The sequence below is a fragment of the Vicia villosa genome, linkage group LG2 (genome assembly GCF_029867415.1).
Source record: "Vicia villosa cultivar HV-30 ecotype Madison, WI linkage group LG2, Vvil1.0, whole genome shotgun sequence".
NCBI classification, from domain to species: Eukaryota; Viridiplantae; Streptophyta; class Magnoliopsida; order Fabales; family Fabaceae; genus Vicia; species Vicia villosa.
The window spans coordinates 32,932,529-32,949,428 of record NC_081181.1 but is presented as its reverse complement, the minus strand read 5'-3'; the positions used below and the strand labels follow the sequence as shown (position 1 = coordinate 32,949,428).

The 16,900-nt window shown below is 36.2% G+C and overlaps 1 long non-coding RNA gene across 1 annotated transcript; it reads right to left on the bottom strand.

Moving 5' to 3' along the window:
* Nucleotides 1–10,939: 10,939 nt before the first annotated feature.
* LOC131646065 (uncharacterized) lies at nt 10,940–12,520 on the bottom strand. Its single transcript, XR_009297277.1, has 2 exons — nt 11,933–12,520; nt 10,940–11,247 (listed from the first exon to the last, which is right to left on the bottom strand). It is a non-coding gene; the product is annotated as an uncharacterized LOC131646065 (long non-coding RNA).
* Nucleotides 12,521–16,900: the final 4,380 nt, after the last annotated feature.

The following is a 16,900-nucleotide window of genomic DNA, read 5'->3' as shown; positions in this document are numbered from 1 at the left end:
TTGGAGAAATCAAACCTACTGCCTCCAACGGACATCGCTTTATCCTGGTCGCTATTGACTACTTCACAAAGTGGGTAGAAGCAGCTTCATTTGCTTCTGTCACCAAAAATGTGGTGGCCCGGTTCATCAAATACAATCTCATTTGTCGGTATGGCATCCCTGAACGGATTATCACGGACAATGGCACAAATCTAAACAACAGAATGATTACTGAACTTTGCACACAGTTCAAGATCAAACATCATAATTCTTCTCCATATCGACCAAAGATGAACGGCGCGGTGGAAGCTGCCAACAAGAACATCAAGAAAATCATACAAAAAATGACAGTAACCTACAAAGACTGGCATGAGATGTTGCCTTTTGCTCTTCATGGTTATCGCACATCTGCGCGTACTTCAACAGGGGCAACTCCATTTTCCTTAGTCTATGGTATGGAGGCAGTTCTTCCAATTGAAATTCAGATTCCTTCCCTAAGGATTATGAAAGAAGCCAATCTAAACGAAGACGATTGGATTCAAACACGGTTGGACCAGATAAACTTGATTAATGAGAAAAGGCTCGCAGCTATTTGTCATGGTCAGCTATACCAAAAGCGTATGATCAAAGCCTTCAACAAAAAAGTCAAAAGTCAAGCATACCAAACTGGTGGCTTGGTTGTCAAACGCATCATCTTACCACAAGGTGATCCCAGAGGCAAATGGACTCCCACCTACGAGGGACCATTCATAATCAAGAAAATATTCTCCGGCGGCGCCATGTTGCTTACCACCATGGATGGCGAGGATTTCCCACACCCTGTGAATGCTGACATAGTCAAAAAATACTTCTCTTGAAAAAAAAAAAAAAACAGCTCGCTAAGTTGAAAACCTGAAAGGGCAACTTAGGCAAAAAATGAGCGTCTCGGTGGATTGAAAACCCGAAAGGGCGGTCCAGGCAAAAATTAGAGACTAAACAAATACTATCCCGGTAGGCTGAAAACCTGAAAGGGCGGCCTAGGCAAAAGTTAGGGAATGAAGCATACAACTGTGTTCCGTTCAGCTGCCTACTCACCATCAAGATTCAACACCTCAAAGACACCGATCAGTCTAATCACTTTCTTCCAACAAGTGAGGGATGAGATGCTCGAAGACAGATTGGCAATAGCAGAGTTGAAACTTGACTGGATCATTTTCACATAGCTATTTATCTTCATAAATATTTTTCAAAACTTTCTGACAGTTTCCTACTTCTAGGATTGTTGTCTCCCTGTGCTAACCCGCCTATCATGGCTCTTTTCAATGCAGCTCTTTCAAAAATCACTATTTTCATTTCTTCTGTTTAAATACGTAAGCATCCCAATGATAATTTTGAATGAACATATGCATTTGAATATGATTGATGTTTACCAGGAAAAACAGGAATGGCATTCAGGAAATGTCCCGATCATCTGGACATCATTCCATCAGAAGGAAGTCACCAAGAGAAACGCATTTCTCAGCAAATTCCTCAAAAAGATTTTCTCTTCAAAAGAAGTCTTATTCCCCAGCAGGTTTGTTCCAGATTACTATCTTCAGAAGGTGTGATCCCCGCACCCGGACTTGGTCAGATAGTGCATCGGAGGATTATGCATCTTCCTCATTCCCATTTGAAAGGGCATCAGAACTTCCAGTTACCTTTGGTTCCCCAAGCAGTAGTCAAAGATCCTTCAACGGGATACCCGGGTTCTCAAAAAAAATTTTTCCCCAGACGAGGGTACTCAAGCAAGACAAAAGATCATCAACGATCACAATACATTCATGTCCAGCTGACTAGTGGGAATTTATTTTTCCAATTAGAAGCTTGACATCACATTCACATATTCATACATCATACATCATGCATCATACATCATGCACAACATAACATGCATATTTCTCCGGGAATATCTCACATTTACATGCATCATAAACATTGCATATCACTAACTTGATTTTTCAGGTAGGCACATATCTTCAACAAAGATGTTCTCAATCACATGCCGTGTTCACCTGAATTCCATGAACGGTTCTCTCAGATATAATCAAGCCGAAGATTCATTCTGATCACTTACCAACTCAAAAACAAGCATCATAGATCAAAGTCGATACCTCAGACGGTTCCAAAACGATCTAGCATCAAAGATCTAAAGCGATACCTCAGACGGTTCCAGAACGATCTAACGTTGCAGATCTAAAGCGATACCTCAGACGGTTCCAGAACGACCTAACGTTGCAGATCTAAAGCGATACCTCAGACGGTTCCAGAACGATCTAACGTTGCAGATCTAAAGCGATACCTCAGACGGTTCCAGAACGATCTAACATTGCAGATCTAAAGCGATACCTCAGACGGTTCCACAATGATCAACTTCCAAAATCTAAATCGGAAAAACTTTGGACAAGTTCCGTAACGATTATCTTCCAAGACTTAAAGCGGTAACCTTGGACGGTTCCGAAACAGTCAACACAAAGACTTTCAAATCCTTCATCAAGATATAATCAATGGATTCATTCTGATGAACAAACCCTCAACCCATTTACCAGGTGGCATCTGAAAGCCCATCTCAGGTAATGTTTCAATCTGCCAACAACATTTCGCAGACGACATTCAAATGCAACTTCCAACATCTCTTCTGATCAAGGTAAGTGCAAATTTTCAGGGCATCTAAATATTCAATCATCTTCTACCTTCAGATTTCAGACAATCTCTTCAGGTTTAAGAAGATTGAATAGGGGCAACTGTTATACCCCAAAATTTGCCCACATATTTTTCAAGAAAACTCCAATCTGAAAATTAAGGGTCTCATATAATCATGGATTTTTATTTCAACAAATATCCTGACATATGAAATACTTAGTTTTTAGAATTTTTCTTATACAGTAATTTGGCTTGCAGTTGAATTTATTCTTACGCAAACGCCAAATACTGTTTATTACTTCACACATGCTATTTATTTATTTACAGATAAATAGTACTGACACAATTGGTACAGAGTTAAATCTTTTTTGCAGGCGCAGAATCAGGAAACTCAGACTGTACTGGTAACAAGTAGATTATTATTATCTTTTGTTTCCCACCAATTTTTGTACTATATTCCATTATTTGCAAAAATCTTTTCAAATCTCTTTTTCAAAAATCAAATCTCTCCTTTTTCCAACACTATCATACACTTTCTTTCAAATCTTACTTCCACTCAAATTTTCCTTTTGTACGGAATCACATCATTCCCCAACGTCTCTTTCCTTCTTTCCATTCTATAAATACCTCTCATTTTCTTCCATAAAATCTCACATCAAATTCCAACTCATCTTTCAAATTCCTATCTCATATCTATTTTCTCTTCTTCCCTGACAAGAATGGCAAAGTGGATAGAGACACTGTTTCTTACAGTCATCACCATTGCTACGGTGATCATGACTTTCGTCTGCCTGCATAGTCCTGAAGAGTGTGGACCTGCAATGGTTGCACTCCCAATCATCTACATGTTATTGTTCATAGCATGGGTCATTAATCGTCATTCTTAAAATTTGCCGTATTTCTTATTTCTTAAATGTACCGTTTATTCGTCGTACTGTTCAATATAGTATGTGATATTTGTACTGTCAGTATTAAATGTTGTACTATTTGTCATAATATTGCTTAATTACTAAGATAATATCTTGTGTGTTTTCTGCCAGTCAAATATTCCTATTTCTGTGCATTAAATGATTTTCAGGGTTATTATCGGTAATTTTGCCCGCATACCGTAAATATTAGTTATTTATTATGTCTGTGTTTTTCTAACAAGTCAAGTAAATAAACTTTCATTTTTTACATAAAACAAAAAAAAACAAAAACAACAAAAAAGAAAATTAACTTTGACTGTTGATTTTTCACTCTAACTGCTACATCAATACCTGAACAGTCAGTTGACAGCCAAACTGCTGGCAGTACAATTCTCAGTGTTTTGTACCATCAATCAAATCAATCTTTCACAATTCAAAATTCCAAGATTTTTGTTCTAGAAGTCTTCTGAATATCACGCGATTAGCAGAGACTCAACACTGCGCAAAAATCAGGTACGCTTAACTGTCTCCTACATAAACAGTCCCTGACTAGGGTTTTTCTTGTTTTTACAGGAGCAACAAGTTTTTGAGAGCTCAAATGGATTTCATACACATCCATATATCTCAAAGTACCATCATACAAATTTTCAAACTTCAATTCACTCAGACGCACCGTCAGCAGCTCAAACAGTCAACAGACGACCCGTTTGACCAAAAAAGTCAACAGACAGTCAAAAATGAAATTTTTTGTCAAAGTCCATATTTTGTCAAAGGATTCATCATTTGATCATTGGATGATCATAATTCATCAAGGAAAGATCAAAAATCAACAAAACCCTAAGATTCAAAATTAGGGTTTTTGCCTGAAAAGTCAACTCAACTTTGACTGATCATAACTCTCTCATCCTTCATCCAAAAAATTCAAACCAAAGCTTGTTTTGAAGGAAATTCAATTATCTTTCAAATGCCATTGATCCCATGGTCATTGGATTCACCATTTGAAAAATATGATCAAAGACATTACAGGTCATTTTCAAAGTCAACAAAAAGACACTTTTTTCAAAAGGACACACAAGGAGCTTCAAAAATCATTTTGACATGAGACCAAAGGCATTGGTTAGAGGACTCTTTGAGGTTTCCAAAAAGTGCAAGATCTCCTTCATATGAAAAAAATTGAAGGATTTACACCTTGTTGAAGTTGGCTAAATTTTGGGAAAATACATGAAATCAACATTGATTAAAATGGCATTTTTTCCAAATGGGGCCAAGTTTTCAGCATTCAAACATCATTTCCATGATGATATGGGCCTCCCACGACCAAGACTAAGCCCATACCTTTTTTTATCCATTTTTGCATGATTTTATCTTATTTTAAGATTAAAATTAAAAGGAAAATGCATGGATAAATGGTAGCTTACAATTCAAGCATGACTCATCAAAGAATCTCCATTTTTCTGCAGCCAAATGAAGTACAAGGCAAGTGCATTGAAGGAGAGCAAGACTTGGTCAAGTTTTCAAAGATTTTTAATATTTAAAAATCAAACTTTCAACAAAGCAATCAATGCTCTTAGCTTCACTTCCAAGCAGCCCTTGGCCTATAAAAGAAGTGGAATACATCAACAACAAGGAGACCCACGAAATATAGCAAGAGTATAGCAAGAAAACTCATCAAATCTCTCAAAAATCCCATATACTTTGTAATTTTCAAATTCAATATTCCAATCAATATCAATACCAAACAATCATTCTAATCATCTTCTAAGGTCATATAAAGTAAGAATAAACTCTTTGTGTGGTCCCATGAGAGTCGTATCACGTGCATAAGTGTTCTTCATATTCATACATAATCAATTTTCGTTTTCCTATATTTAATTAACCTCAATATAAACTAATCATTCTAATGAGTTCATGAGGCCTCATAGGATAGATCTGGGCTTTAACATGAGAGTTTCCACGTGAAGATAGCTCTATGCCATGAACAAGTGTTCTTGCATGCTTAAGCTTCAACCTCTTCGAATCCATAGATACAGCGCCCAAATAGCAAAACTAATACCACCATCATGTTCAGGAGGTGATTTTAAGTAGATCTGGGTCCTTTATTTTTATTCATAACGCTCATTTTTGCAGGTGTGGGAAGCTACCAAAAGTTGTGTTTCTGACGTACAAATAGGGGAGGTTTAAAACCCCCGCTATTTGTTTAAAAAATAAGGCAGACGGAGGTTGAAGACGACCACGCGTCCAAGCGTGGTTCGTCCGTCAAAAGTTGACCTTTCTATCTGCACGCGTGGCAGATTTCCTTCTCCTCATTCGCTGGTCAGCCAGCGTGGGTCCCAGTGTGGACTTTGAATATCTGACTAATCATGTGCACTGATTCCCACATGGCTATCATGCTCCCTCATGATCTGAACCCTTAGATCAATCTCCAAGCCAATCCAACGCGTCAGACAAGCAGCCCTATGCTATGGACTTCATTGATTTTCACACAGGATCAGTATCCTTTTTACATTTCTATTTTATTTTAATTTCTTTGTTAAATTAATTAAAAATAGTTTTAAAAATCCAAAAAATACACAAAAAATATTTTTTGACTTCTAAAATAATATATTATTTTCTGAAATAAAAATATTTTATTTTTCTTCATAATTTCAATATTTTGCATAATTAATTAGTATATATTTATATATTGGCTTTTTAATTATTCTAACCAATCAAAAAATCATAAAAAAAATTGTTCTTTATATTAAATATTGTTTATATATTATAAACTAATTTTGTACATATTTTGAATAATCTTCTTTTTAAGTTTTAATTATTTGTATAATTATTTGTATAATTATGTATTAATTAGCTTAATCAATTTCAAATCAAATTCCAAAAATTCCAAAAAAATTAGTTTTGTTTTAAAATTAATTAACAAATATTTTGTACATATTTTAAACTTAATTTCTAGGTTTAAATCTATTTTCATCTTTTTTCTTCATTTTAATTTAATTAATCATGCATTAATTATAATTAAAATCAATCATAAAAAATCCAAAAAACATGCCTTTTATTTTTCTTGCAATTTAAAATTCCTAGATAAATGTATAGGATGTCAAATTCATGTAAATAGGCTAGTTTACGTTTCCTGCACAATCGATGTAATAGCGTAGATTTACTTTCCGCACTTTACATTTCCGCATTTTAATTTCCAGCACATATAAACTGCGTGTATGTCAAAGATAAAATTGAACCGTTAGATCACTAACTTCAAAGATAAATATCTGAATCCAATCACAATCACACTTGCACCTCTTAAGGTAATCCCTTCTCATTCCTTTCAAAATCAAAGTCAAAATTCCACTGTTTTGAGTACAAAATCGAACCTTGCTTTTATATCCGGTGAAAGGATAGATTTTTAAAGGAAATAGGATAAAGACCTTACAACTCAGGGTAGACCTCCTAGTTTGCTTGCTCAAATCAAAACAAACAAAATTCTCATACACTGTTGATTTTTCAAAACTTTCAAAAAAAAAAGACAATACTTTGTATACATCCAAACACGGGTTATTACAAAGTTAACGTTCTTTCCAAAACATCTTTCGAAAGATAAACAAGCATTTTGTATACATCCACACACGGATCATTACAAAATTCAATTTACAAAAGTATGTGAAACCACATATGAGCAATTTCAGAGCAATTGAAAAGTGATCGAAAAACAAGTGAGCTAAGCAAACTTAAGAGCCCATGGATAACCATGGATACAAAGGGTGCTAACACCTTCCCTTTGTATAACCTACCCCCTTACCCAGAATTTCTTAAAGGTCTTTTTTCTGTTTCTTTTATAAACCTTTCCTTGATTGGATAAAATAAAAGGTCGATGGCGACTCTGTGAATTTTCAAAAAAAAATGCGAAAGCATTAAGCGACAAAAAAGAGTCAGTTCACGTATCTCTACGGATCAGAGGTATGGCCCGGAATTAAAAAAATCGGAGGTCCACAACCTCTTGCACTCCGTATTGTAGATCCAAGTAATCTAAATCCTTAGGGACATTGTTAGCAGGAATGCGAACTGTGCGGGATGTCCCTTTAGTCTGTGGAGTGGGGACAAATCCCTCTTGAGAGGTATCTCCTTTCTCTTGGAATTGGATAGCTCTCCTGACGGATCGGACCTGAGGTCTGTCTTTATCCGGGCCAAAGCCTGAAACAAATCCTAGCAGCGGATTTTTGTCGTTGGGAATCTCATCCTGAACCAGGGTATCCCTAGACTGAACCTCTTTTGCCTTTTCTTGTTGATCTAGGAGGGCCTTCATGAATCCTAGCATTTGAGTCATACCTCCTTTGAGATCCTCAACAGTGCCTTTCAATTGGGTCACTTCCTCACGAAGGGCGGCTTGATTCTGTTCTAGCTGCTCCATTGATTTCTTTTGCTGAAATCTTGTCTGATAAGACGGTCAGGATGTTAGATTATCCTTCCCAATGGTCTCTTGCTCTGAAGGTAAAAGAGAGATCTTCTTTCAATGCCATGAAAATGATATGCGTGTCATGAATGATATGCATGCTATGAATGATATGCTTCATGCGTATCCAGGATAACATTCAAACATTCAAAAGACCTTCAGTTGATCCACCTCCCCACGGAGGGCGGCTTGATTCTGTTCTAGCTGCTCCATTGATTTCTTTTGCTGAAATCTTGTCTGATAAGACGGTCGGGATGTTAGATTATCCTTCCCAATGATCTCTTGCTCTGAAGGTAAAAGAGAAATCTTCTTTTTAATGCCATGAGAGTGATACGCATGTCATGAATGATATGCATGCTATGAATGATATGCTTCATGCGTATCCAAAATATAATAACTCCCTTTTTTTTTGTATTATTTTTTTTGATAGGACATGATGCAAGAATGCACATGATGCATGACGAATGCCACAATTATATGAAATATATATATACAAGAAATAATGAAAGCACACAGTTAAACACATAAGCATATAAGCCTTAGGTTCATAGGTTCGACGTAACGGCTCAGGGGCCTACCCTTCCAACGGGAATGTTCTAGAAGGTCTCATGGGATCGTTCGTAACCGCCGAGACTTTTTGTCTCTTTGGATTTTGGAACGACTCATTGGTCCATGAGGTTCGAATTTTAGGGGTTGGTTCCCAGAGAGATCAGCTAAATACCCAGTCCAGCCCTCAACAAGGTCGAGCCTCGTATCAGACCTTTCCGAATATCTAACCCACTCTGAGTGGAATTATAATAAGACTCGTAGGCGATGTAATTCCCCTCTGGTCATTATTATAATTCCCACGCTTAGGCTTAACAGCAATTTACAATATCCCAACAGAATACCATAAAATAACAAATATAAAGATATTTAATTAAATTAAACGTAAATAAATAAATTGCAGATGAATAAATAAATAAAAATTTAAATATTTAAGGAAAACCTAAAGTCTAAACCAAACCCTAATTTTGGCAAAATTTGCCAAACCCCAAAAAAGTTCGCCAAAACCTAAAAAGTTTGCCAAAACCTAAACCCTCTCAAGCCTTAGGAGCATAATAAGTCACCATTGATGATTGTCCCCAGCAGAGTCGCCAGCTGTAGCAACCTGCCCTAAAAATAAAGATTTTAGAGTCGCCACTTATTCTGAAGGGCGAATAGGAAACCCTACGCAGTTATGAGATTCAGGGTAAGTTATTATAATCAGGTCGAGGGAAGGTATTAGGCACCCTCAACCCTTTCCTATTGGCTTTGAATCTAAGGGTCAAGTTTTATGGCTAAAAGTTAAGGTTAATAGCTAAGGAATTGAATAGGGGAAAAATTGAGATTTTAAGGAGGGGGACTCGCCTTGGTTATCCAAGTGCCTACGTATCTCCTTATGGAGAATCAAAGTCAACGTAGTTCGGGCACAGGGTTGTACGCCTTAGAATTTGATTTGAATGGTTTGAAGTTGTTTTGAGGCTTTTTGAATGGCCTGTCCTAGTTTGTGATTTGAAAGACATTTTGAGTTGCCTTGAAAAGGATGAAGATCCGTGGTTTGGTTTGAAGTGATGAAATTGTTTTAGATGCTTGGGCGTACAACCCTGATTTGATATGGCACCGTTAGATGCGATGACCAATAGATTTGATCAGTATAGCTAACGGATTAAGGGCATTGCTGATTGCTCAGATCGATAGATTGATCGTCGCGGGCAGCAAATTAAAATGTATTTTAAATTTATGTATTTTTTATCTCTCGTCTACAGCGACTAATAGCTTTAGTCGGGTCGAGGAGATAATTCAACAAGAGCCAATTAAATTAGAATTAATATTAATAAATTAATTGATCAAAATTATTTCTCGCCTAATGCGACTAATAGGTTTAGTCGGTTCGGGGAGAAAATTATATTGTCAAAAACAAAACAATTAAATAACCATTAAAATTATAAAATAGAAATTAATTAGTTTTTTTTTATTTTATACAAGGGGGGTGCATTTTGTTTGAGGTAGAAATTAAATGGTGTGCAGAAAGAAGGACTGGGCCCAAAGAAACAAACATGATCCGTTAGGATCTGGTGTGCGCATGCGTTCGCACTTACGGTGTACCATCACAAGTATATGCATCACATTAGTTTGGATTAACCTGACCTAGAGACCACGGTAATGAGTATCCACCGGATAACTTCTTCATTTAATTGAAATTAGACAAAAATAGGGAAGGGATAAGGTTACGATTCATTTCCTATTACCCACCCTCTCTCGTCATTCTCTTCCCTCTCACTCTTTGTTTCCAGAACACGCACAAACACATGGAAGAACGCACGGCGGCGATTTATGAACGAACGACGGCGATTTATGAACGCACGGCGGCGTGTCATACCCCAATTTTTGACCTAAGATCCCACATCCCATTTACATAGCAAAGGTTCACCAGTGTTTGAACGTTTTACCGATTCTCAAGTTAGATTTCAAAGATCGTAACTTCTTCAATTTTCAACATTTTTGAGACGATTCTTTTGGGCACAATGTCTACAAGTTATCTTCAAGGATCGAGAGCTAATTATGCTTAAAGGACAATAGAAGTTATTGAATTGTCATAGGTCATTTTCTTGACTCAAAATTGTTCTTAACTTCTAATTTCAATTCATGCTATAATCGTTTCTTCAAAGACGGTGATTCTTATGATGAGATCGTCCATAGAAGAAGATTTAAGGATTCAATTGAATAAGATCATTGATTTCAATTTCATTCAAGTTTGCAAACATTCTTTGAAGTAAAGTTAACAAAAGTTCATCAATTCTACAAGGATTATTACTAAGGAAAAGATTCTTATTCAGATCAAGGATTTTGTGATTTTGTACAAACTTTAAGGTACATGTTCACATGGAAATTCAAGTTACAAGTATCACATGATACAAGAGTAAATCCAAGATTTATAGGAATGCTAAAAAAGGGTGTGTCACTTGAATTACAAAAGAGGTGAATTACAAAATTTAAGTTACAATTGTCACTTGAATTACAAAAGATGTATTCTAAAACTAGCAAAATTACAAGGCTTTTTCAAAAAGATTCATGCCAAATTCGATCTTCAAACGGTAACGTCATGAACACTTTTTAACCTTCAAGCTCCCAACCGAGGCTGCACCTCCAAGCATCCTTTTCCCAAGTCTCTCAAGTCGTTCACACAACGGTTTCAAGCTCCAAATGTTCCTTTCTTCATACCATTCTTCATGTTCTCATCTCTATGAAAAAAAAAAAAGAGGAAAAGCATAGTGAAGTCAATATTCATTAAAGTGAGTTCATAATAAACAAAGGTTTAATTAGCAAAAGAGTTTAAGAAAATAGACAAAGCTGCCAAGATTTCTGTCATCTAAACAAATTCACAAGGCCCAATTTTATGGCTTGTCCAAAACCTTGTTGTCCTCAAAACAAGACAAAACTGCTACCCTGCTATCACTATGTTGTTGCCAGCATCAGAAATTGCAAGAAAATGGTAAAATACAAACTGTTACACGAAAGCAGCCTGCAGCATTTCCCTTTATAATTCCAAACCAAGTTTGATTCCATCCTAACCTAGAGTTATTCCCAAACCTAAGCACTATATATTCACTGTTTCATTGGAAAAAAAAAGGAGGAGAGCGGCAGCCACAGAAAACCCTAATAAAAAACCTCTCATCTAATCTGCAGAAAACTTCACATTCCACTTATTTCAGCAACACTCAAACACTCATCTCATATCCCTCAAAACACCATCATAACCCTTCATTCACCTCATCAAAGGCTGACTACTTAATGAATCAATAGAGTTTCACACTGAAACTCTGCTTGATTGAGCCTAAACCCCTACATTCAGCCAACCACACAGAGCTAGAGGAAGAAGTATTCAGCCGACTACATAAAGCTAAGGAAAAGGTATAAAGTTTACCTGAAATACTTTACTGCTTCTCCAATGTGAATCTGTAACTTCAAACATCATAGTGAATAGGGGTAAGGGAATGCTGGGATAAGGTTTTCTTGCTACTTGTTTGGTCCTTATGCTTGTGATTTCTTTTTGTTTCCTGATGCCTTGTTTGAATATTTATGTTAACTACCGATGAAAGCTCACAAAGACACTGGCTTCGAGCTAGAACTCTTTAAGGCTGAGGTTTCATTTGGTATGCATTCACCTATTTCTGTATAAGATACAATCATCTCGTTATCAGTTCATTTTGCATTTTTTGCATTGCACAAATACTATTCAGTTTATTTTATTCAAATAATATATCGGTTAATATGTGTTTTTTCGTTTTGAAACTTACCACTTGAAAAAACCGAGAATGATCCTAATACTTTCGTGAGAGCATTCCTAGGCTGACTTCACTCGATCGTTAAGGAGATCGATTCATTACGTTCTCAGAACTTTCTCTGTGTTCTTACTCTCGTTTGTGTTTCATTACAACTTTGTATATTGTGTTATGCATAAACAAACAGGCAAACAATTAGAACTTTAGTTTTATATAACGTATAGTTTTCGTTTACCCCGAGAATGACCCAAACACAATCGCGAGTGCTTCATTTGCTTGATTGATAAGGAGACCGGTCTATTGGGATTCAAGGATCGATTTAAGGGGTTAATTTGGGGACTAGGGTTTTCTGTTTGTTTGATTGTTTTGATTGATTGAAACTGAACCGAGAGAATCGTGAGAAAACGAAAGCAGAGAAAAGAACGAATACAAATCGAAAGGATTATTGAGAGGATAATCAAGAGAGGGACGGTAGGTTGTTGTTGTTCTGTTCATTAGATCGGGAGAGATATTTGGTTGAGATGTCTAGATTTGCAGAGAGAGATATGGAGAGAAAAAGCAGAGTCACGGTTTAGAACAAGAGAGAATATGACTTTGGACTTAATTTTCTTGTTAATAACTATTAATTGAAATTATTTGATTTAATTTTGGGGTTTCACAAGAGAAGGCGTCTGGCTTTAGGTTTCATGTTGTTCCTCTCTCCACATTTGAATCCGAATGGGCTTAATGGGTTAGGCCCAAATTGCTCTCTTTTGGTCATCAACATCAGTTTGCTAACACACCCCTTCAGCTTTACCCTTTTTTTTATTTTTATTGACATTTTAATTGATAAGTCTTATTTATTAAATCTCATTCCCCACTTCAAACTATTTCATAATAAATCTTGGTCAACACCAAGTGGCCTTTTTCCAACTCCCTTTTCATAATCATAAACACTTTAAATAATCAAATCGAGTTTTTGAGTTTTAAGGGGTGAAGAAGGGTTTGTACGTACTTGTACAAGTTGTTCTTTAAGCGTTTAGGCGATGGCCGTTAAGCCATTGTTCGAATGTTTAGCCTCCATTCAAGACTTCCATAAAACTCGATTTAATTCACCCTTTTTTTACAAAACGCTTTCTTTTAATAATCGAATCGAGTTTGATTTTTAATGGATCAAGAGGGGTTTGTACGTACTTGTACAAGTTGTTCTAAAGCGTTTAGGCGATGGCCGTTAAGCCTTTGTTTGAATGCTTAGGATTCCATTAAAGGCGCCTTAAAACTCAATTTGTCTCACCTTTTTTTACAAAAATGCTTTTAACAATCAAATCAAATTTAGTCTATAATGGATAATGAAGAAGGGTTTGTACGTACTTGTACAAGTTGTTCTTTAAGCAATTAGGCGATGGCCGTTAAGCCATTGTTTAAGCACGTAGACTCCGTTAAAGTCTTCATAAAGCTCGATTTAGCTAATGCTCTTTCAAGCGTTTAGGCGATGGCCGTTAAGCTTTTGTTTGAACGCTTGAATTCCATAAAAGATCTTTCAAACATAATTCATCTCGCCTTTTACAAAACAATTTCAACTCATTAAAACCTTCTTTTCATAAACAAATATTGGTCAATACCAAACTCTTTTTTTTATTTCCAACTTGTTTTTATATATAAAAGAATACTCTAATAAACCGAATCGAGTTTTGGTCTATAATGGATGAATTAAGAGGGGTTTGTACGTACTTGTACAAGTTGCTCTAAAGCATTTAGGCGATGGCCGTTAAGCTTTTGTTTGAATGCTTTGATTCCATTAAAGACCCTTTAACTTAGTTCGCACCACCTTTTCATAAAGAGCGATTCACACGTCGTTCATTAAAATCAATCAACAAAAATTCGTAGTTTTACTCTGAACTACGATTGCTCTGACTTTCCCATTGCACTAGGGAATACGTAGGCACAAGATACAAATGTCTTGGCGAGCACAATAATAAAAAAAAACTTTTTTTGTTCCTTTCCAAACGTAATAAAGAACGCAAGTAAATATCACGCTAACATCGATCACAAGACTAACTAAATGGGTCCCATCGAGTACGATGGAGGTGAGGGGTGCTAATACCTTCCCCTTGCTTAACCGACTCCCGAACTCTAATTTGGTTGCGATAACCATCTTATCCATTTCTTTTCTATTTGTGGGGTTTTATCGATATTTTCCCTCTCCTTTTGGAATAAATAAAATTTGGTGGCGACTCTGTATTTCGAATGTTCAAACGCTCGAATATTTTTTGCCGGCCGCTACACGGCGATGACGAACAAAGACGGTGGCCAATGCGGCGACGCCTCAATATTAACCCAGATTCCACATGACAACACAACAACGAGTTATTTCGCATCAAATCCTAAAAAGCTAAGTGGAATAGAGTTTACCTTATGTTCTTGAGTATTGGATCGTGTTTGCTCCCTCCCTGCTCTAATCTCCTTCTCTGTATACTCTTGCAGGTATGAAGATCCAGATGCTAGAGGGTTTTGTTCGTGGCGGCGCCAAGATCTTCTCCGGAAAAAATCCCCCCCTTCTGTTAATTTCTTTTCTGTTTTATAGCCTAGGGTTAGCTTTGATTTAGGAAATTAGAGATTGATTCAATTAGTTATTATTCAATGTAATTGATCCCCGATTCTCTTTGTAATTGATTCAGATTCAAATGAAAAATTTGATTTGTTAAGTTTTGATTCAGATTTGATTAAGATTCGATTATATTTTGTTGATTGATTCCGTTTACGATTTGATTGGGTTTGAAGATTTGTAATGTTTGATTGATCCGTGGGCCTGGGTTGAAGGATGGATGGCTAGGGTTTGCTGTTGGAAAGAGGTGGCCGCCGGCGCCTAGGGTTTGCTGGGGAGGAAGATGGTGAATAGGACCCGGGTCGGTTTGACCCGGTCCACGCCTGATCCACACGTGAGAGGAAGGGAAGAAAAACCGGCCCATATTGCCTTTGTCTTCCTTTCGGCCCAAACGACCAACAGTCCACCAACCAAAAAAACCTAATAATTTGTCTTAATTTAATTAATTAATCAGTAGAATAACTCAATTAACTAATATACTCTCTATAATAATCACAGAACTAATTAATATTATTCCAAAGATAACTGTTACCACCACTTAGTAAATACCTTAGTTCTAATGATAATGTTAGATTAATTTTCATAATCCCAATATTATCACTAATAATAGGAATTAATAACATTAATAATTAGTAGTAACATAAATGGTTAATTAGTGATAAACAAATGGGCCTATTGGGCTCCAAATTTTCTATTTCTAAAAACACACCTCTCTATTTTCTTTTTTCTAAGAAGCAAAAAAACAAAACAAAAAGAGTGGGCCAAGTGCTAATTGGATTTAGAGATTTTGCTATTTACACCCTTACTTATTTTAAATCAACCTAAGGAAGTTTTATAAGAGAGCGAGTTTAATAATAGGTATATTAAACCCTATGACTCCTAATTTTTAACGTCCTTAGTAAATTGACAGGTGTGAATTATATTGGGTAAATTTTGGGGTATGACATACGGTTAAAGTCATATTTGTGATGCCAAAGCAACGACATGTATAAAAGAAGAATTGTAGAAAATTTCTGACACCTATTGATGTGAGATAGACTTGTTGAGATTCCAAGTAGAATGATATTTAGACGCGAAAGATGTCATGGAATTTGGAGTAAAACCACGAGTTATGAATGTGGTCATGGTCTTTTATTACGATGAGGATTTTGATTTGGAACGAGATGAATAGTAATGTACGAGTATATTAGTGATTATGAAGTTTGGAAGTACTTAACAAGTGTGTGATGCTAAGTGACTATGAAGCGAATTGTGTAAAATGTTTAGACGTTGGTGTCTCACCGACAAGATCCAATAAAAGGGAAGTGGACGAGTTGTAAAGACTCAAAGTGAATTATTGAACTATGACGATGTTAATGAGTTTGAGTGCAAACTCGGAAAGGACACTATTATGTAGTAACGACAGTTTATGCTTAAATATGGTTGTCGGCTATCTATTGACAAATTGAGGACTTGATCACCCTTAATCTCTTGTTGGTAGTAGACGGAATCATATAAATGAGATGAGCTTGTTTTGTTACCTTAATGGTCTAAGATGTGATGAATACTAAGCCGTGAGAATAATCACTCACCATGTTGTAGGAACTTGTAAAGAAGTGAATATGGAAGAGTGCAACATGATGGGCAAATGACTTAAGACGAGCAATCAGAGTCGCGCAGCGAAAGTGTGATGTGGAGTAGTGTCATGAGTACTACTCGTGGGAAGTAAGGAATTAATATGTCGGAAGCCTACGTAGAGAATATGTATTGATCTATATGTTGGATTTAGAATCCAGTGGATGTAAGGATGCCGTGCCGGAGGATTAGAACTCTTTTGAATAATTGCCGAGATGATGAATATGTTATTATGCTTGTACGTAATTAACGAGTATGTATTCGGCGAAGTTAAGACGATGAGTTGATACCATATGATGCTATAATAATTTTGTGCTGTTGTAAGATGTTATTGTAGATTCCAGATATAATAAGGGATTATACTCTAAGAAGGATGAGGTTGATTTAATTCTTAGAGAAGAGCGAAACTCAA